Raw genomic sequence first — 22,286 nt, forward strand, 5'->3', positions numbered from 1 at the left:
AACCAGCCTCTTGAATCACTTCATATTTATTGAGTTTGGAGCCACTGTGCGGTAATCATTAAAGTAAATTTCATGAGCTTTCTCACTTACTTTCTTCACCTTCTTGAAGCAGGTTGGGACGTGGGCTTCGGGGGAGAAGCTGAAGATGTATGTAATTACCTCTGCCATTTGGTCCACACAGGATCTGCAAGCTCAGCCCGGAACATCAACCAAGCCTATCACATTCCTTGATTTGACCCACAGGAAGACTTATCATGCCTGCAGCGGTGACAAAGGGTACAGGTACATCCGAGGCTGTCAGGTCAGATTGCATCCTAACAGTCACACAGTCATTTATCATAGCCGACCCTTCCCCCACCTCCCTCTGATGTCATCCAGACACAGTGACATTGGTTGGTGTGAGCGCCACACAGTTAGTGTCGAGATAGAGGGACATCAATAGACTGGGATTGTGCACCATCAAGTCCTGTGTCACCATAATGGGGTAAGTTCAAAACCAAAGGGGCGAAGCATCTGCTCCTACTGTGTGTCAGTGGCGCAGAGAGTGACGATTTTACAGGTATAATACCAATCAATCCATTATGTTAACCTGAATGGAGTCAAAACCGAGAGTGTTGTCCGTTTAGATGGTGTACAGTCCTTCGGAAATTCAGGAAACATCTTATACAAGAACCATCTGGCCCAAGGATTGAGGGAATTTTTGCAAAGTTTGTAGATGATACAATAATGGTTGGATGTGCAAGTGTTTTAGAGGAAGTGGGGAGGCTGCAGGAAGACTTGGACAGTTTAGGACTGTGAGAAAACACATGGCTGATGGAACGTAATATGGGAACGTGTGAGATTATGCAGTTAAGTAGGCGGAACACAGGCAGACACTCTGTTCTAATAGGATCCACTAAATCTGAAGCACAAAACGATTTTGAGGCATTCGTCCTGTCTTATGGTTCATGCACAGGTTCAGTTGACAGTTTGGAAAGCAAATGCAATGTTAGCATTCATTTCAAGAGAGTTTGAAGAGACATACTGCTGAGAATGAAATGGACTATGTTGGACGTGATCCATCCTGGGGATGACAGTTTGTCAGATGAGCAACATTTGAGGGCTCTTTTATCCATACTCGATGGAATTTCGAAGAATGGGAGGCGAGGCATCTGATAGAAACTGATCGATTACTGCAATGATTGATACAGTCAACATTTAGAAGACATTGCCACTAGTCATAGAGACTATGACGAAATAGCACAGTTTCAGAGTGAAGGGATAGGCTGAAAGGCCTAAATCTATTGTTATATCTCATGTCCTTCTGAACATATGGTCTACTATTCAGTGCAGAATTGTAAGTCTCTGACCTGCTCTTGTAATCATGGTATTTGTATGTTGTTTTGCCTTCACATTCTGGACAATGTTAACACCTGTGATACGGACGGTGGGAAGATTCAGTGTTGGCCAGTAGTCCATTAATATTTTGAATATGAGCTCCTATCTGTGAGTCTCATCTGGCGGGAGCACATTGTCTCTTTGATGATTGTCATTTTCAGTCTGGTATTTTTGAAGAATCGATCCTGCTACGCCAGTATTGTTAAATTTAACAAAACGGTGCAATTTATCACAGCACTCAGCAACAATAAGTAATCGAATACTGAACATTATTCTAATAACAGAAAGGTCTAAAATATTAGAAACACTGATTTCCTGTTCGTGTTCAAACCAGATAACCTGTCCCATCGAGATGATCAACTTGGAACTATTTGTAAAAAATCTTTTTTGGATGTGGGCATCGCTGGATGGGCCCAGCAATTCTTGCCCGCCCTAGTAGCCCCCTTGAGAAGGTGGTGCCGAACTGCCTTCTCGAACTGCTGCAATCCACCTGCTGTGTGTTGACCCACTGGTGATTTACGAGGGAATACCAGGGTTTTGCCCCAGCAACAATGAAGGAACGGCGATCTATTTCCAAATCAGCATGTTAACTGGTTTGGAGGGGAATTTGAAGGTGGCGGTGTCCCCAAACGTTTACTGCCCTTGTCATTCCAGATGGAAGTGTTCATGAGATTGGAAGGAGCTGTCTGAGTATCTTTCAGGAATTTCTCCATTGTGTCTTGTAGATAGTACACACTGCTGCTTCTGAGTGACCATGTTGAAGGGAGTGAATGCTTGCAGATGTAGTGCAAATCAAATGGGCTGTTTTGACCTGCATGGTGCCAAGATTCTTTTAGTGTTGTTGGGGCTGTACTCATTCGGGTCAGTTACAAAATTCCATGTCATTCCTGACTTGTGTCTTGTAGATGATGGACAGGTTTTGGGTAGTCAGGAGGTGAGTTTCTCCTGCAGTATTCCTAGCTTTTGATCTGCTGTTATATTCATATGGCGAGTCCAGTTGAGTTTCTGGTCAATGATACCCCCCCCCCCCATGATATTGATAGTGTCGGGGGGTGGGGGAGGGTTAGTGATGATAATGCTGCTGAATACAATGTGGTTATATTGTTTCTTATTGGTGATAGTCATTGTCTGAATTTTTGTGTCGCAAATGTTACTTGCCACTTGTCAGCCCAAGACTGGATATTGTCCAGATCATGTTGCTTTGGGCATGGACTGCTTCCGCATCTGAACATTGCGCAGTAATCGTCGAATATCCCCACTTCTGACCTTATGATGGAAGGAAGGTCATTGTTGAAGCAGCTGAAGATGTTCGGACCTAGGACATTATTCTAACGGACTACTGCAGAGATGTTCTGGAGCTGAGATGACTGACCTCCAACAACAATGACCATCTTCTTCTCTGTCAGGTATGACTCCAATAATGGAGTGCTGGCCTGGGATACCATCTTTGCTTGGGCTCCTTGATGTCACATTTGGCAGAATGCAGCCTTGATGTCAATGGCTGGAATTCATTTCCCTTTTCTATGTTTGAATCCAGACTGTGACGAGTTCAGCAGCTAAGTGACCCTGGCAAAACCCAAACTGGGCCTCACTGAGCAGGTTAGTTTTGAGCAGGTGCGGTTTGATAGTACTGTTGATGACACCTTCCATCATTTTACTGATGATGGAAATTAGACTGATAAGGCGGTATTTGGACGGGTTGAATTTGTCCTGCGTTTTATGTACAGAACATATCTAAGCAGGTTTTCCCCATTGTCAGTTTGTAAACATACTGGAACAGCTTGGCTAGGGGAGTGGGCAATTCTGGAGCACAAGCCTTCAGGACTATTGCCGGCATGTTATCTGGGCCCATAGCCTTTGCAATATGCAGTACCTTCAACCATTTCTGGATATCAGTTAATCTAATTTGCTGAAGACTGCTACCTATAATGACGGGGACCACGGGCTGTGTCCGAAATGGATCATTCACTCAAAACTTCTGACTGAAGATTGCTGTGAAAGCTTCAGCCTTATCTTTTGCACTGATGTTCTGGGCTCTTCCATCATTGAGGATGGGGATATGTGTAGAGACTCCTACTCCAATGAGTTGCTTAATGGTCCACCACCATTCACGATCGGATTAGCAGGACTGCAGAGCTTAAATCTGATGCATTGATTCTGGGATTGCTAAGCTCTGTCTGTCCTTTGCTGATTATGCTGTCTGGCACGCAAGTATTTCTGTTTGGAAGCTTCAGCAGATCAACATTTTATCGTTATATATTCCTGGTTGTGCTCCTGGCATGCCATCCTGCACTCTCCATTGAAACACGGTTAATTCTCTGATTTGATGCTAATGGTTGAGTGGGGGGGGGGGGGGGGGGGGGGCGGCATGCTGGGCCATGACGTTACAGATTGTGCTGGAGTATAGTTCTGCTGCTATTGATGGTCCGCAGTGTCTTATGGACGCTCAGTCTAGAGTTGGTAGATCTGCTAAAAGTCTGTGCCATTTAGCATGGTGATAGTGCCACACAACACAATAGATGTTATGGAGACAATAGACTTTGTCTCCACAAGGACAGTGTGGTGGTCACATTACAGATACTGTTATGGACATAAACATCTGCAGTTGGTAGAATGGTAAGGATGAGGTCAGGTATGCTTTTTACCCTCTCGTTCATTCCTTCACCACCTTCTGCAGATCCAAACCAGTAGCTATGTCCTCAGGAGACGACCAGCATGATCAGTAGTACTGCTGTCATACCACTGTTGACGATCGACTTTGAAATCCTCCAGCCAGAATACACTTTGTGCCCTTGCCACAGTCAATGCTTTCTCCAAGTGTTGTTTAACATGGAGGAGGACTGATTCAGCTGAGGAACGACGTTACGTGGTAATCAGTAAGAGACTACTTTGTCCATGTTTAATTTCTGTTATTTCTGTAAGGTATGATTCCGTGAGTATGACGATGTCAGGCTGTTGCTTAACTAGTCTGTAAGACAGTTGTTCCAATGTTGGCACCAGACCTCAGATGTTAGTAAGGAAGACTTTGCAGGTTCTGCAGTGATGTTTCTAATGTTGACTTTTCTGATGCCCATTTTGATGTCAAGTGGTCCATCCGGTTTCATTTGCTGGAACGTTGTAGCGATTGGTACAACTGAATAACTCACTGGACCATTTCAGAGGGCGATTTGGAGTCAATGACATTGCTTTGGGTCTGGAGTAACATGTCAGCCAGACCAGGTGAGGATGGAAGATTCCTTCATTTCAGGATATTGGTGAACCAGGTGGATTTTTCTGACAATCGGCAATGATTTCATTCTCAACAGTCGATTCTTAATTCCAGGAATATTTTTACATTATTGAATTTAATTTTCACAATCTGCAGTGGCGGGTTTCAACCTGGATCCACAGAACAGGAGCTGATTTTTATGAATTGATAATCTATTGGTAACACCATGCAACCTACTTGGGAACACATGTTGAACTCATCTGTCATTTCTTTTGTTGCCCTGTTTTTCAATCATTGCTTATGTTATTCTGGAATCTCATCCTTCATAAAATCCTGATTGAAATATACAGCCTTCTCGATTACTCGAATTTCACCCAGTCTGCTTTGTTTGAACAGACATTTCAAGGCAGCTGTACATCAGAGAAGAGCAGGAAAAGATTGTGTTCTGTACCTGTCAACGGACCAGCAGGTCTGCCCACGAGGTATTTACTGTGGGTCAGAGAACCTCAGAATTATTTTGGTATGGATGGAGGCCATTCAGCCCATCGTGGAGTCGCATGCCCTCCAACTGCGCAATTGGAGATCGAAATAGTGTGTGAAGATAGATTGTGTGATAAAGAAATAAACTGAGAGAAAGCAAGTGTAGTGAGATAAACTGTGAGAGGCTAGAAAGGGGAGCGACAGACTGAGTGCAAGAGGAAGAGGTGTTAGTTGAGGGTGAAGTTAGTTAGATCAGAAGACCGCAGACAGAAGTTAGAAGCTTTATTTAGAAATTTCTCAGTTCGGTAAGTCCTTTGTCTGTGCGCCATACACTATGAGCACTGTGCTGATACTGGCTGTCATCCCAGATTACTTATTTCCAATAATATCACAGAGCTGTTACTGACAGCCAACCAGAACCCATTATGACAATAGATTGGTTCCATGGAGAAAGCAGAATTTTGAAGTAGACTGTGCCAAGAGCAGCAGGAAATGATAACCAACACCTCGCCTACACGACCCCCACCCCCCCTTCCCCCGATACTATACGAGAAACTAGTCCAGAGAATCTCAGTGAGGGGACTCACTGACAGAGGGGAAATCACGATCTCAGCTATGGGTCAAATAATGATTGATAAAGTTTGCACACCACTTCTCTAGTTATATAATTTACATTTCAATTTACAGAGCTCAATATCAGGAATGTATTTTAACAATCTTATCTCTTTGTACTTTGCATATATTGGTGTTGCAGAAAATCATTTTGGTCCTGTATTTTATATTGTATAAACGCATTTCATTAATATTGTCTCTGCTAATTCCTCATTGTAGATGTATTCTTGAATCTGTTCTTCATATGAGTTATAAAGAGTAACGTTCCAATTCTGGTAAGTGGGGAACATCCCTGTCCCTCCACACAGGCTAAACAGCCATGTCCCCCAGACCTCTCCATCTTCTGTCTTTTCCCCAATGTCATAAACACAATGTATTTAAAGTCCATTAAATTACACTTCATGACAGTTCCTTAACGTCGATAACATCAACAGCAAACCTGCCCTCTCTGATCCTGGGAGAGCAATATGCACTGTGTTTGCCATATGCAATTCTCAGTTGACATATCAACACAACTTGTTTGTTGTAACCCTCGTTTTCTTTGGCACATTTTGCTATCAGATCATGGATGATAAATGTTCTCTCAATGTTTTACTGATTTTGCAATGACTGATCAGTATTTACGGGATTTATTTCTGTATACAAGAACAGAGAAGCATGTTTATTTTCTGTTAAACCTCTGGAATTACTTCCATATCCAAGGCAGACTAATGAATGCACACAATCAATCTGCCATCTTCAACAGAGACCTTCTGTCTCACTCACATATCACACCCAGAATGCATAAATGTTCAAAGGTATTTTGAATTTTAATAAATTAGCATTGAATTCAAAGAGTTTAACTGGAGCTATTTGTTCAGCTATAGTAAATATGTCAGTCTCCATGGATCCTATGCGCCTCTAGCGAGGTTCTCTCTTCTATTAATAAGGGAATGCGGGAGCATGTCCACCAGCAGTAACAGGGATTTGCAGCATCAGAGAGAAGGGCAGAAGAGATGGGAATCAGGGAACACTGGACTGGAATGTTCCAACGATGGATCAGAATCTGAGAATATTAGACTGGAATGTTCCAACAATGGATAGGAGTTTATCCTATGGTCTTTACTGAATTTCCCAGCCTTGGAAATCATTAGCGTCACGGATTGAAGATGTACTGATGGTTATTCAAGGTGGTTACTATCCTATCCTTGCTATATTTGGTGTTCCTGGCAAGTCACTCTGTCTGTCTAGTGAAATGGGTTGAACTGAATCGATGGTGATGATATGTAGATTTTGGAAGGGTGTAAGCCAACCTTTTCAGTTCCAATCAAATATACCATTCCTTAGAAATTATAACTAGCAAAATATTATTTTCAAATTACTCACCAATACGCGAGGATAAAACACACTATTCTCAACCTCTTTGATTCATTTTCTCCTGCAAAGTGTACATCTCCATATCCTCCCCACATACCAATCCTGTCCAGTGCCACCATTAAGGCGCCCCATTCTCCTCCTCAGCCTCAGTTCAATTCCTGAATAAACCATCGTTTGTGCCTTTGTTAATTCCAGATACATCTGTTTCATGTCCCTTCTAACCACGTGTCCATTGCAAAATAATTGCACTTGAGATTTTTAACTTGTCTCTCCACAAAATCTGAAAGATGTGCAGACAGTGTACGGTGGCTCACGTCATTGGCTCGTATTCTAGAGCCATAGAATGATAATGTGTTTATATCGGCTTGCCTTATGCCCATTAGAGAAGGCAGTGGGTTATCTTTCCCTGGTCAAGACTTTATTTAAATGCAAACCCACGGAAATTTGTTTTACTATTTATTGTCCTGTGTAACAGCTGAAACAGCCACTCAGTTCAAGATCGGCATAACACGCTGGCCTGACCAGAGCTGCACACATCCCGTGGGCAGAACAAAGGGAAAGGTAGCTGCCTTCCTCTGCCAGCACCCCATATTCCAAAGGCTCATTTCCATTCAGGTAGGTAGCCATTCACTATTTTAGATGTATTCTTTGTGATTGATTCTCTCCGAAGAGTGATGTCCACCTCCATGGGCAACTCTGGTGCTGACTGTATTGATGCTGACCTACTGATGTAAGGATGTTTTAAATTCCCCATCAGTGGCAGTGCATCGCAAATGAATGGTTTCCTGTGTCACACGAAAGAAATGGAGCCAGTAAAGTAAAGGAAAGGAATTATTGTGACCAAACATGAGAGTGTTGTTGAGGCAGTATTTGGGGTTTGCGGTCAGATTTTCTTTCCTTTATATGGAGTGATCTCCTTACCACAGAGAGAGTGAAAAGGAGTTCCACCAGATTAATCCCAGGGATAATGGGACCATGAGGAGTGAGTGAAGGTTGATCTGTAGCGCTGTGAGGGAATAAGAGGTGATTGCATTGAACCCTGAGAGGGATGGACAATCACTCCTTATATTCGAAACAGACAATGAGAAGGTGATAAATTCATGACTGCTGTTTTACTCAGGATGCATGATTCAGGATAGTTGAAATGCCTGGTAGGATGTTACGCCCACCCACCCCAACACCTACTCCTCATTGAGAGAGACAGAGAGGTCCAGGTTGTGAACACACTCTCAGCACATTAATACAGTACAGTTGGTGTGTGATCCTGCACTGAATGTCATATTATCCACCAACCCGACAGCAGCCATAGTACCTCCATTCTAAAACAGTTAACTATTCCCAACAGCTTCTGACATGCATGAAGAACATGAATCTGTCTTCTCAGAGTTGCAAGGTACTTCCTTAAGATAAGACATTGGAGAATAAATTAGCACGCTTAGCCCATCGAGTCTGCTCCGTCATTCATTCATCACTGATAGGTTTCTCAAACCCATTCACCGAAATTCTCCCCGTAATCCTTGATCTCCTGGATAATCAAAATCTATCTACCTCCATCTCAAATATACTCAATGACCTGATCCCACGGCCTTCTGTGGCAATAAACGTCAAATATGCACCATTTTATGGTTGAATAACTTTCTCCATATCACTGTTCTAAAACGTGTTCCTTTGTGTGCTCGGATCCTAGTCCAATGGAAACATCTTATCAACATCCACTCTCCTCAGGTCATTCAGTATTCTGTATATTTCAATTTTATTCCCTCTCATCCTTTTAAACTTTATCGACTATAGACACAGAGTCCTCAAACATTTCTCACTACAATAAGCTTTTCATTCCTATGACCATTCTTGTGAAAGTCTTCTGAATACGCTCCAAGACCAGTACATCCATCCTGACATATGGAGCTCAAAAGTGAGCACAATACTCCAAATGTGGTCTGATAAGAGCCATATACATCCTGTTCTTGTCGTCAATTCTTCTCGTAGTAAATGCTCCCAATCCTACTTACAATTGCCCTCGTAACTACTGCCTCAACCTGCAAGCTTACCTTGAGGGAACACTGCACTAGAACTCCCCAGTCACTTTGCCCTTCAGATTTCTGAATTTCCTCGCCATTTAGAAAATAGACCATGCCTCTATTCTTCGTTGCAAAGTGCATGACCTCACACTTTCCAATGTTGGAATGCATCTGCCGATCTCTTTACCTGTCCAAATCCTTGTTCAGCCTCTCTGCCTACTCAATACGACCTGGCCATCTGCCTATCTTTGTATCGTCTGCAAACCGAGCCGGGGTGCACTCAATTCCCTCATCTAGCTTGTTAATTTAAAAAGATATGCTTCCAACACTGAGCATCGTGAATCACCACTTGCCACCAGCTGCCATCCTGAGAAGTACACTTTTATCCCCGCTCCCTGCTTTCTGCCAGACAGACAAGCTTCTGTTCATACCACTACCCTTGCTCTAACACCACGGACCGTTATCAAAACCAGTAATCTCCTGTGTGATACCTTGTCAAAGGCCTTCTTGAAGTCCAGGTGGATAACATCCATTGGCTGTGCTTGGTCGAGCCTGCTCATTCGTCTTCAAATCATTCCAATAGATTTGTCAGGCGTGAACTTCCCTTGATGAAATCCTGCCGAATTTACCCAATTTTAACAATCACTTTCAAGTATTCAGAAATCTTATAGTTCACAATGAATTCCGGGATCTTACCCACGACCGAGGTTAAACTATTCATGGTTGGATTTTGTTGTCTTTTTCTTTATTCTCTTTTTGAAATGGGGTGTCACGCTAGTGGGTTTCCACTGCTCTGGGATTGTTCCTTACTCTAGTGATTCCTGAAAGATCACCACGATTGCCTTCACTCCCTCTTCAGGTATCTCCCTTATAATATTGGGATGTCGTCCATCCAGGCAAGGTTATTTAACCACCTTCGGACCATTACATTTTTTTCTAGCATGTTCTCCATGGTAGTGTCCATCATACTCAGCTCTGTCCCCTCAATCTCTTGAATGTTTAATGTATTACTCGTGCCTTCCACAGTCAAGGCTGATGCAAAGTAATTATTCAATTCCTTGGCCATTTCTCGTTCCCCACTGCTATCTCTCCAGGATCATTTTCCAGCAATCCAATGTTCACTTTTGCCGCTCTTTTGAACTTTATATATCGAAACAAACTGCTACAGTCTTCCTTTATCATACTGGCTCGCTTACCCCCATATTTAATAATCTCCCTCCTTACTTTATTTTATTTGCCCTCTGTTTTGTCTTTGTAAGCTTCCCAATCCTCAGGTTTCCCACTGCACTTTGCCACATTACAGCCTTTCTGTTTTGCATTTATGCTATACCTGAGTTCCCTAATCAGCTGTGGTTGCCCCATCCTCCCTATATAAGCCTCTTTTTACCTCAGGATAAATCTCTGCTGTGCCCTGAATTACTGCGAAAATCTCCTGCCATTGCTGTTGTACTGTCTTTCCTGCTGGGCCCGTCTCCCAGTCAATTCTAACCAGTTCCTCCCTCATGTCTCTGTGATTGCATTTATTCAGCTGTAATACCGTTACTACTGATTCTACCTTCTCGATCTGAAATTGCAGTATAAGTTCAATCATATTATGATCACTGCCTGCTGAGAATTCCTTCACCTTAAGCTCCTTCATCTATTTCGCCTGTACAAGCTGCTCCAAAAAGCCATCTCATAGACATTCCACAAATTCCTTTCCTTGCGAACCACTACCAACCTGAACTCCCAGTTCACCTGCATAATGAAATCCCACAGGATCACTGTAACTTTGTCTTTCCTACAAAACTTTCTAGCTCCTGGTGTATCTTGCACCCCAGCTGCCTGTGCATAACTCGAACTGCATTTTTTTCACCTTTTTGTTTCCTCAATTCTACCGACACAGATTCTACACGATCTGACCTTACTTCATTTCTTATTATTGATTAATGATTCAATTCCATTCTTAACAATGAAACAACTCTATCTCTCTGCCCACCTGCCTATCTTTTCGACAGGATGAATATCCTTGAATATTCGGCTCCTAATCCTGATCCTCTTGCAATGATATCACTGTAATGCCCATGTCGAACCTGCCAATTTGTGAATGAGTCACAAGCGTAGTTACCTTATTCCTTATGCTGCATGCATTTCGATATGATAGTTTAGTCCTGTGTTACCCGTCGCTCTTTTCACTGTCATTTGTTTGTCCAGCCATTGGTACCTACATGGACCCTGACCACTGGATCATTCCCCGCCCAATCCAAGTTCTTCTGCAGACCAGATGATATATCCAAAACCCAAGCACCAAGTAGGCAACAATCATTCAGGACTCTCAGTCCCAATCGCAGAGAACAGTAGCTCTGTCTCTAACTCTGATTATCCATCATTGGGCGGCACGGTGACACAACACTGCTGCTTCAAAGTGCGAGGGACTCGGGTTCAATTCCAATCTCTGGACCCTGTCTATGTGGACTTTGTAAATTCTTCCCGTGTCTGCATTGGGAACATTAACTCTTACGTCTCTCCACAGTACGTCTCTGTGTTTCCTTCGGATTTCTACCATCTACAGTATTTTTGCTTTGGTTCGACAGAGAAATTTAGCAAACGTGACAGGTTTTCGTAAAAGCAGCTTTGCATCGCGGGTTCCCTGTTTTTTTTAGGAATCATGCCCGACCCCTTCCGTGTGTGCAGTGTCCCTGGATACCCATTCCATCCCTTTCAGTCCCTCAGTCCATCGTCACTACATGCAGCCTTTTCTTGTGCCACCCCTGGGACTCCCCACACCCCATTGCCTGGCACTGGACACTCCCTTCGCAGGACTGTGCACACAACGACACTGGGCACGTTCTGACCTACTGGGGATGCTGGGTAAAGATCCTGCCATTGAAAGGAACAGAATAACTAAAGTTCAATTGAATAGCAAAGCAGAGTAAACAAGCTGCATGACATCCATCTGCTCTGACATTTTCTTGTATTCTGTCTATCCTCGTCCATGTGCAAATATATGGTTCATATGTATACCTTGGTAAAAACAATGACTGCAGATGCTGGAAACCAGATTCTGGATTTTTGGTGCTGGAAGTACAGCAGTTCAGTGGTGCTCTTCCAGCACCACTAATCCATATGTATACCTTGTCAAACAGGTTTAGTGTCGGGGATAGATATCAGATCCTCTGGGCATTGGACTGATTCAGTGGACTCCACTTTCCTGAGGTCACACTTAAGTTTTTATTATCAAGTCTATCCACTTTAAATAAAAGGGCTTGCGAGAGTTCTGTTGAAAGGATATTTGAATTTTGGAGACACTAGAATATGTCACGTGCGAGTCAGGTTAGGAATAGGAAAGTAGCACAGTTAAATACATGGCCAAACAGCTGGCAGGGGAGGCAGCACTTCTGATATGTGGATCATTGGGATTCTGGAGTCGGTATGACCTGAACAAGAAGGACAGGATGGACCTGAACTTGCAGCAATCTCTGATATGTGGAAAGGGGTATAGCAGGAAAGACAGTGGAACAGCAATGGCAGGTGATTCCAAGATTAATTCACGAGACACTGCAGAGATTCATGCTGAGGAATAGAGGCATGATACAGGGAGGATAAGGCAACCAGGGCTGACGAGGGAAGTCAGGGAATGCATACAAGCAAAATAGCAAGCATACAATGTGGTGAAGCGCAGTGGGAAACTAGAGAATTGGAAAACTTATAAAGACCAACAGAGGGCAAAAAAATAAGGAGGGAGAAGATTAAATATAGGGGTAAGCGAACCAGCAATATAGAGGAGACTGGAAGAGGTTCTTTAGATATATAAAGTGCAAAAGAGAGGTAAAAGTAATATTGGACACTGGAAAATGATGCTGGAGAGACAACAGTGGGAAAAAAAGAAATGAATGAGGAACTTGGCATCAGTCTTCTTGGTGGAAGACATGAATAATTTCACAAAAGTTGAAGAGAGTGAGATGGCAGAGCTGAGTATGGTGGCCATCATCAAGAATAACATGTTAGAAAACTGAATGGCCTGAATGTGGTTAAATAATCTGGATCAGATGGACTACACCCCAGTCTTGTAAGGGAGATAGCTGAAGACGTAGTGCAAGTATAAGTAGTAATCTTCCAGGAATGACTAAAATCAGGAAAGGGCCAAGAGGCTGGAAATTGCTAATGTCACACCCCGTTTAATAAGGGAGTTAAACAGAAAATGGAAAATTACAGACTGATTAGCCTTACCTTAGTTGTGGGTAACAACCTGGAATCCATCGTGAAGGATGGGATTTCTGAATACTTGGAGGTCATGGTAAAATAGAACAGAGTCAACATGGTTTCATCAAGAGGAGGTCAGGCTTGACAAAACTGTTAGAATTCATTGAGAGAGTAACAAGCAGATTAGACTAAGAAGAACAATAGATGCTATCCTCTTGCTCCGCAAGAATCTTTTGATAAGGTGCCACACAGGAGACTATTGAGAAAGATAAGGGCCCATGGTTTTAGAAGCAATGTACGAACATGGATAGTAGCATGGCTGTCTGACAGAAAGCAGCGAGTTGGGATTAAAGAGTCCTTCTCAGGATAGCAGCCAGGGACCAATGGTTTTCCATAAGACTCAATGTTGGGACCACAACTTTTCCCTTTATGCATTAATGATTTGCATGAAGGAACTGAGGGGATTCTGGCTAAATTTTCAAACAGTGCAAAGATAGATAGAGGGACATTGAAGAGGTGGTTCGGCTGCAGGAGGGTGCTCTAGCGCATCTCCTCAACTTCCCGCACCTCCGCCCTTGATCTCCACCCTTCCAACTACAACAAGGAGAGAACCCCTCTGGTGTTCGCCTTCCATCCCACCAACCACAGGATACAATGCATCATCCACCGCCATTTCCGCCACCAACTGTCAGAACCCACAACCAGAGGTATAATTCCTTCCCTACCCATATCAGCATAGACCATTCCCTACACAACTCCCTCGTGAGGTTCATGCCCCCCCAACCCCACCCAGCCACCTTCCACTCCTGACAACTTCTTTGCCACTGCAAGAGGTATGAAACCTACGTCAACACTCCCCCCTCACCTCCATCCAAGGCTTCAAAGGATCCTTTCACATTAGGCAAAGAACATCCTGTGCATCCAAACACCACATCTACTCTGTCCATTGCACCGGATCTCCTCCCAATTGGGGAGACAGGGCATCAGTTTGCAGAACGGATCAGGTAACACACTCGGACACTCACACCCAACAACCCCACTTCCCTATCCTCGAATACTTCAACTCTCCCTCCCACTACAACAAGGACATGCATGTTTTTGGCCTCCTCCATGGCCAATTTCTCGCCAGCAGTCGTCTGGAGAAAGAATGCATCATCTTCCACCGAGAGACCCACCAATCACTCGATATCAAAGGCAATTTCGCCAATTTCCTCATCTCCCCTCACACCACCTTATCCCAGATCCAACCCTCTAGTTCAATACCGCCCTCTTGAACTGTCCAACCTGTCCATCTTCCTTCCCATGTATCCACTCCGACTTCCACTCTGACCTTTCACTATCACCACTCACCTTCATCTAGCTATCGCTGTCCAAGCTAGCTTCCTCCCAGCCCCAGCCCCTCCCATTTATCTCAGCCCCCTTCCGCCCAACCCCCTCGTTCCTGATGAAGACTTTATGCCTGAAACACCGAATCTCTGGCTCCTCGGATGCCGCCTGACTGGCTGTGTTTTTCTAGATTACACTTTCTGACTCTGATCTCCAGCATCTGCTGTCTTTACTTTCTCCTACTGAAGGATTTGTACAGGTTAGGGGAGTGAGCAAAGATGTGGCAGATGGAGTATAACGTGGGCAAGTGTGACATCATGAACTTTGCCAGGAAGAATACTGGCATGGACTATTTTCTAAATTGCGAGCAGGTTCAGAAGTCAAAAGTGCAAAACGCCGAAGGAGTTCCAGTCCAGGAGTCTCGAAAGGTAATCTTGCAGGTTGTCAATAGTTAGGAAGGCAAATACAATGATGGCATTTATTTCAAGAGGGCTTGAATATAAAGGCAGGGATGTACTTTTGAGGCTGTATAAGGCTTTGGTCAGGCCACATTTTGGATTATTGTGCACACCTTTGGGTCCCATATCTCAGGAAGGATGTACTGGCCCTGGAGCGTTTTCCAAGGAGATTCACGAGAATGGTCCCAGGAATGAAAAGCTTAACATATGATGAACATCTGAGATCACTGGTTCTATATATGATAGAGTTCAGAACATGTTAGGAGGTCGACTCGAAACTTACAAGATACTGAATGGCCTGGACAGAGTGGATTTTGGGACGATATTTCCAATAGTAGGAGAGACTATGCCCCGATGGGAAAGAGTAAAGAGAAGACCTTTCAGAACAGAGATACGGACAAACCTCTTCAGCCATAGACTGGTGAATATATGGAATTCACCGCCACAGAAGGCTGTCGAAGCCAGGTCACTGAGTATATTTAAGAGTGAGACAGATATGTTCTTGATTATAAAGGGGATCAAGGGTTACAGGTAGAAAGCGGGAGAATGCAGTTGAGAATCTTAATAGCCATCTTTGAATGGCGGAGCAGGCTCAATGGGCCTAATGGCCAAATTTCTGCTCCAATGTCTTCTGGTTGTATGTTTAATATTGGCTCTCCTCATTCCTCATTGGAGTTGTATCCCGGAATTTGAACTTCATATGTTTTATGAAGAATAAAATTCCAATACTGATGGCTGGGAAATATCATATTCCCTCCCTCCAGTCTCAGCAGCCATGTCCCCAATATGATAATCACACTGCAATAGAAATCCAGTGAAATTTACTTCATCATAGTTGATTGACATCGATAACATGACCCTCACCTGCCCTCTCTGATCCTCGAATAACTATCTGAATTCTGTGTCACATCATATTCTCTGTTAACATATCCATGCCATTTGTCTGTTATCCTCATATTGTTGTATGCACATTTTCCTGTCAGAATATAGACTAGAAAAGCTCTCTCCATATTTTACTGACATTATAATCACTGATCAGTAGTTACAGACTATATGTTTCGATTTATAAACGGAGAAACTTTTTAAAGTTCTGACAATCCTTTGACATTACTCGCATATCTAAGGCAGATTGAATGATTACATACAATCAATCTACCATCTCAAATATTCCTTCCCTCTGTTCATCCCCCACACACATATCCCATGCCAAATGTGTAGCTTTAAACGTTTTTTAAAATTTTAATAAAATCAATATTGAATTCAAAGGGGTTAACTGAAGCTAATTGTTCAGTGACTGTGATTAATGTCAATCTCCATGGATCCCAATTATCACAATGGAGAGTTTTCATTGTTGAAAGATAAATGGGCTCTGTTCAATGTGTTATCCCATAGTATGAGGAGGAGCATCACTGACAGCACTAACAGGGATCAGCAGCTCGAAAGAGAGAGACGGGAAGGAGAGATCAGAATCTGAGAACATTAGACTGGAATGTTCCAACAATGGACAGGAGCTTATCCTCGGGTCTTTACTGGCTTTCTTGGCTTTGGATATCGTTAGCATGGCGGATCCATGATATCCTTTGGATTATTCAAGGTGGTTACTATCCCATCCTCGCTATAGTTGGTGATCCTAGTAAGTCATTATATTTAATAGAAGAAAGTGAGGACTGCAGATGCTGGAGATCATAGTTGTCAAATGTGTTGCTGGAAAAGCGCAGCAGGTCAGGCAGCATCCAAGGAGCAGGACAATCGACGTTTCGGGCATAAGTTCCTGAAGAAGGGCTTCTGCCCGAAAAGTCGATTCTCCTGTTCCTTGGATGCTGCCTGACCTGCTGCGCTTCTCCAGCAACACATTTTTAAGCTTTCAAGTCATTATATTTGTCTATTAAACCGGGTTGACCTGAATTTATGCTCATTATATTTAAATTTTGGAAAGTGCAAGTCAATGCCTTCATTTCCAAACAGAAATTCCTTTCCTTACATATTATAAATATCAAACTACTATTTATAAATTACTCACTGATATGGGAGAAGGAACCAGACTGTTCTCAAACTCCATAATCCATTTTGTCCTTCACGGATTTACATCTCCATGTCCTCCCCACTCACCAATCCTGTCCAATACCACCATCATGATATCCCAGTCTCGTCCTCAGTCTCAGTGCAACTTCTGAATAAACCATGTGTGCCTTTGTTCAATCCGAATACAATAGTTTCACGTTCCTTCTAACCACATGTCCATCACTAAATAATTGCTCTTGAAGATGTTTAACTTGTTATCTGCACATACAGGAAGACAGTTTATGATGGTCAAGCCATTGCCTGATAATTTAGAGCCACAGAATAATGGTCTGTTGATATCTCATGAAGGAAATTGGGCTGTTTAAAAGCAACCATTATCATTTGCTATAAAATCCAATCTGCTTGCCTCAAGACCTTTCGGGAAGTCAATGTGTCATGCTTCCTTCGTCAGGTTTCGGTGTGACTTCTGTGATGAACACGTGGGTGCACTGTACCATTGAGATAATTAAAAGCCAGCAATAACTATCTGACAGCACCAAGTATTCTGAAAAGATAGATATAATGTAACATTTGGTCGAACAACCCAATTAGCTCATTGTCTCGAAACAACAACAAATTCAGCAAAACATTTTAAATTATACCCCAAAATACCCACCTCCAACCAAGTATGAATTTATTATATTGACAATCTAAAAAGCCAATGATACAATCCCCAATAGTTTAGCGGTACAAGACCATGGACAATTGAACAGTTGAGAGGAGAACTGCAAAGCTACCAGCATGCAAAGACTGCCTGAAAAATAGCTCTCCTATAGGTACCTTTATTGATTAGTAACTGGTGAAGCAGAATCCCCAAGAAGTAAAGAAGACAGGAATATGGAGAAGAACCGAAAGCTTCCTGATATTTTAGATAAGAAGTTTTGTCTTGCAAATCTTAATTTGGAGTCTTATCGGACTAGTATTGTGGATGGGGAAGGTAAAAGACAGGTTAGAGGAAGAAGTTGTAAATAGTCATTCGTTTATTATTCTCTCTTATACTTTAAGAAATAAAGTTATTAATTTTAACTTTAAATAGATTTGGCGTCGAGAATTATAACAGATTATTGCATGGGATAAATCTTTTCTCTGTTGCTGGTTTTAATTAAGCAGGAAGATTTATCCTGTGTTGTTACACTACAAACCCACAGCTATGCGATTTACTCTTTACTGTCCTGTGGAACAGCTGAACCAGCCACTCAGTTCAAGATCTGCAAAGCATGCTGCCCTGACCAGGGCTGCATATATCCTGTGAGAGAAGAATAGAAGTAAAGATAGCTCCGTTTCTCCGCCTGTTTTCTGTATTACTACATCTCATTTCCATTCAGGTCCGTGATCATCCCCTATTTTAGGTGTATTCAATCTCATTGAAATTCTCCCGGAGAGTGATACACAGCTCCATAGGCAACTCTGGTGCTCGCTTTATTGATGCTGACTTACAGGTGTAAGGGTCTTATAAATTCCATGTCAATCGTAGTTCATAGAGAAGGAATGGCTTTTTGTGGCACAGGAAAGAAATGGCAATGTCTAAGTGAGAGAAAAGGGGCTTTGTGATCATCCAGGAGAGTGCTGTTGAGGCAGTATTGAGGGTACTGTGGATAGACTTTCTCCCAAGTTTCACCAGACTAATCGCTGGGATGATGGCACCATGAGCAGTGAGTGAAGCTCAGTGAGAGAATAAGAGATTATTGCATTAAACCTTAAGGGGGATGAACAATCACTCATGATGTTCTAAACAGACATTATACGGTGAGAAGTTCCATGGCTTTTTTCACTCAGTTTACATGATTCTCGATAGTTTAAGAGCCTCTGAGAACTTTCCACATAACCACTCCCACTCCCTATTTCGACTGAGAAAGAGAGGAGAAAGTGAGGAGGGAGGGGGGGTGGGGCGGCGAGAGAGAGAGGGGCTCAGGTTTTTGATTAAACTGTCCCAACATTAGTACAGTTCAATTTGTGCGTGGTCCTGCAATGAACGTCATATTATCCATAATCCCGACAGCAACAACAATACCGTCATTATAAAAGAGTTAACTCTTTCCAGCAGTGTAGAGAAAAGGAAAGTCTTTTTACGCTGCAGGAAAGGAACGGAGATGTCTAAGAGGAAAAAGGGTTATTGTGATCATTGCTGAGAGTGTTGTTGAGGCAGCATTTGGGATATTGTGGACAGATTTTCTCTCCTTTATAAGGAATGATCGCTTTGCCACAGAGAGAGTGCAATGGGGTTTCACCAGACTAATCCCTCGGATGGTGGTTCTATGAGGAGAGAATGATGATTAATCTCCGGCGTTGTGAGAGAATGAGAGGCGATTGCACTGAACCTTAGGGGGAGGGACAGTCACTCACGATGTTCTAAATAGACACTGATATGGTGAAAAATTCCATGGCTTCTTTTTTACTCGGGTTACATGACTGTCAATAGTTTAAGACCATCTGAGAATATTCCCCTCACTCCACACCCAATCCCCATTTCGCATGAGAGAGACAGCGGGCCAGTCTTTGAATAAACCCTCCCCACAGTAATACAGTGCATTCGGTGTGTGGTCCTAAACTGAAAGTCTCGTTATCCGCAATCGCTACAGCAGACACAATACGTTCATGCTAAAACAGTTAACTTTTCCCACCAGGTGCTGACCCCCATGGAGAACATGGGTGTGTCTTCTCGGAGATAGAAGTTGCCTCCTTGAGACTTGGCACAAATCATTTGGCTTCCCTCCTCACTGCCAGCAAACCTTGTTAAAGTAGCACACGTTCTACAAACAATGGAACCATGATTAACAACATGGACTCCTCTGTCAGTGCAGTATCAGTTTCATTAGTTTGTCGTGTTGGAATATCAATGACCCCCTCTTGTTCCTGTGTAACTGTCTCGTGGGGATGAATAGCCTCCTCATTGTCTCATGGGACAGGTTTAAGGGTCTGATTGGGCTCTGCCTGTTCCTGTTTAACAGCTCGATGCACTGAACAGACCACTCTTCTTCCTGTGTAACAGGCAGGAGTATTGAATGTGCTGTCACTTTTCCTGTTCCTGAATGCTAGCTCATACCCGTGTGCAACCTCCTTGAAATCCTGAATGAGCTCCTCTTTTAACTGTGGAAGTGTGCAGTGTCTGGCTGTGCTGTTACATAAATATTACCGACATTTTCACAGCACAAACCGGAATGCTGTCCGGGTCTTACTGCACATGGTCGCAGAATGGTTCATCAGCTGATGGGGGACAAAACGTTCTGAACATTTTCTGATTTTCAGTCATAATATTAACTTCTGATCTTATGATGGGAAAATAAATTGATGGAGCAACTGAAGATGTTTGTGCTGTGGAGGCTAACGTGATTATCTCCTGTAGAGATGTCCCAGGACTGAGAGGATTGTTGGCGACTGACCCCAAACCTTATTGTGTTCTGAAAGACCGCGTCCAGTGGGAAAATTGCACCTGATTCCCATTCAGCTCAAATACATAGGTGGTCCCAATGCCATCCTCAGTCAAATACTGCATTGGTATTATAGCCATTCACTCTTTCCTGAGCCCCTGTGTTCGCCTCTTGTTCATATCAATAGGTGACAAAATATGTGTAGGGAGTGTTTTCCTCTCAAAGAAGGTAATCACTGTTAGAAATTATCTGGGCTAGAGAGCTAGGGGAGCTACATTTCTGAAAGCATTTAAGGAGAAGGTAGATGGATTTTTGACCTGTCAGAGAGCTACTGGGTGAAGAATTGGGCATTAAAGAGGAGTTAATGTCACCAGTAGATCAGCCATGATGTTATGCAATGGCTTGATCATCTGAATTACCTGATCCTGTTCCTTTTGTCCTCATATTCAGTAATTGCAAAGTTAATGTTTGTAATTTTCCTGAACGTTCTTTTAATGAACTTTGCAATCAGAGACAGTGAAGTATGTTGTGAGTTATCTCTGGTTGAGGAATGGGGACTGTATTCACAGTGAATCTGGGTCTATAGTATGACTAACAAATGAATCACAAGTTGCAGAGAGGAAACACACTGTAATGAGACCAGAGGTGTCTTTTGAACCGAATATCATTTTCCAACCTACACCAAACCATGTGTGACAGTCTTGAGGGACTGAATGAGATCCTGTGTTACTGTTGATCAGGTATCTGGAGCAAGTGGCCTCCATCTTCTCCTTTCAGGAGCTGTGGGGGGTCGAATAGAACATAGCAACACAGGACTGAGCAGCAGGAGTGGGCCATTAGATACTTTATCGCCGCTCCATGTGCTTTTTGTCTCTGCAGCACATTTCTGTCTGTATACCATTTTACTACATACCAAAAACAACTTTGAATAAATGCAAACATCCAGAAACCACAATCGTCCGGGGAAGGGAATTTCCACTTGAGCAGCCCTTCGAGAATTTCTCATTTGTGTTCCAACAGATGTTGGAATGTCACTATGTCCTTTTCCAGTCCCACTCCTCCACTGGTTACACCAACCTTAAATGCAACCAGTTTAGTGAGGTGGCCAATGATATAGATCTCAGAGTAGGTCATTTTCGAGAAAAATGTGAGACACAGAAAGTTGAACTCATAACAAATGGTAAAATGCCAGAGTGCCGCAAATGTTATTCGCCGTTGAAGTTACTCTGCTCACACAAGCTACTGCTAGTGGGATTTCTTTCTGGACCAATTGGATTTGGCTGAATTCCCTTCGTTTCAGGCAGTGGAGAGATTCCAATGAATCCTCACCAGGAATCTTTCACATGTGATAAAGATAACTCAGGGATTTTCTGGTCTCACATTTTGCCATCGGGCGGAAAAAAGTAAGAGAGAGGGATCAATCGGCTGCTGCTTCTCAGGCAGGGAACATTTTCCCCCCTCTCTGTGTTGGAACATACAAATATGTCAATGGAACACCAAACTGGACCATGTGCGATCTCCTGGAACATTCTCTGGAAAACCTGATTATGGATTATATGCAGATGCGTCATTGCTCTTGTACACAATTCCTTCCAATCCCAAAAATGTCCTTACTTTATAATTTGGTGACATGCTTACATGTGTCTGTGTAATTTGTAAATAATGGTTGGTGTCTTCATAGTTTGTGTGTTAATATCAATGTATCTTTTTCTTAAAGTTTATTCTCTAGCTTTAGGCTCCCTGACAGGAGATAATATGCATCCAGCTGATACACTTTTCAGAAACTCATGGATGGTTCAATCCTATTTCTCAGCTAAGATCAAAACTGATAATCCCCCAT

Source organism: Chiloscyllium punctatum, chromosome 24 (genome assembly GCF_047496795.1).
Source record: "Chiloscyllium punctatum isolate Juve2018m chromosome 24, sChiPun1.3, whole genome shotgun sequence".
NCBI classification, from domain to species: Eukaryota; Metazoa; Chordata; class Chondrichthyes; order Orectolobiformes; family Hemiscylliidae; genus Chiloscyllium; species Chiloscyllium punctatum.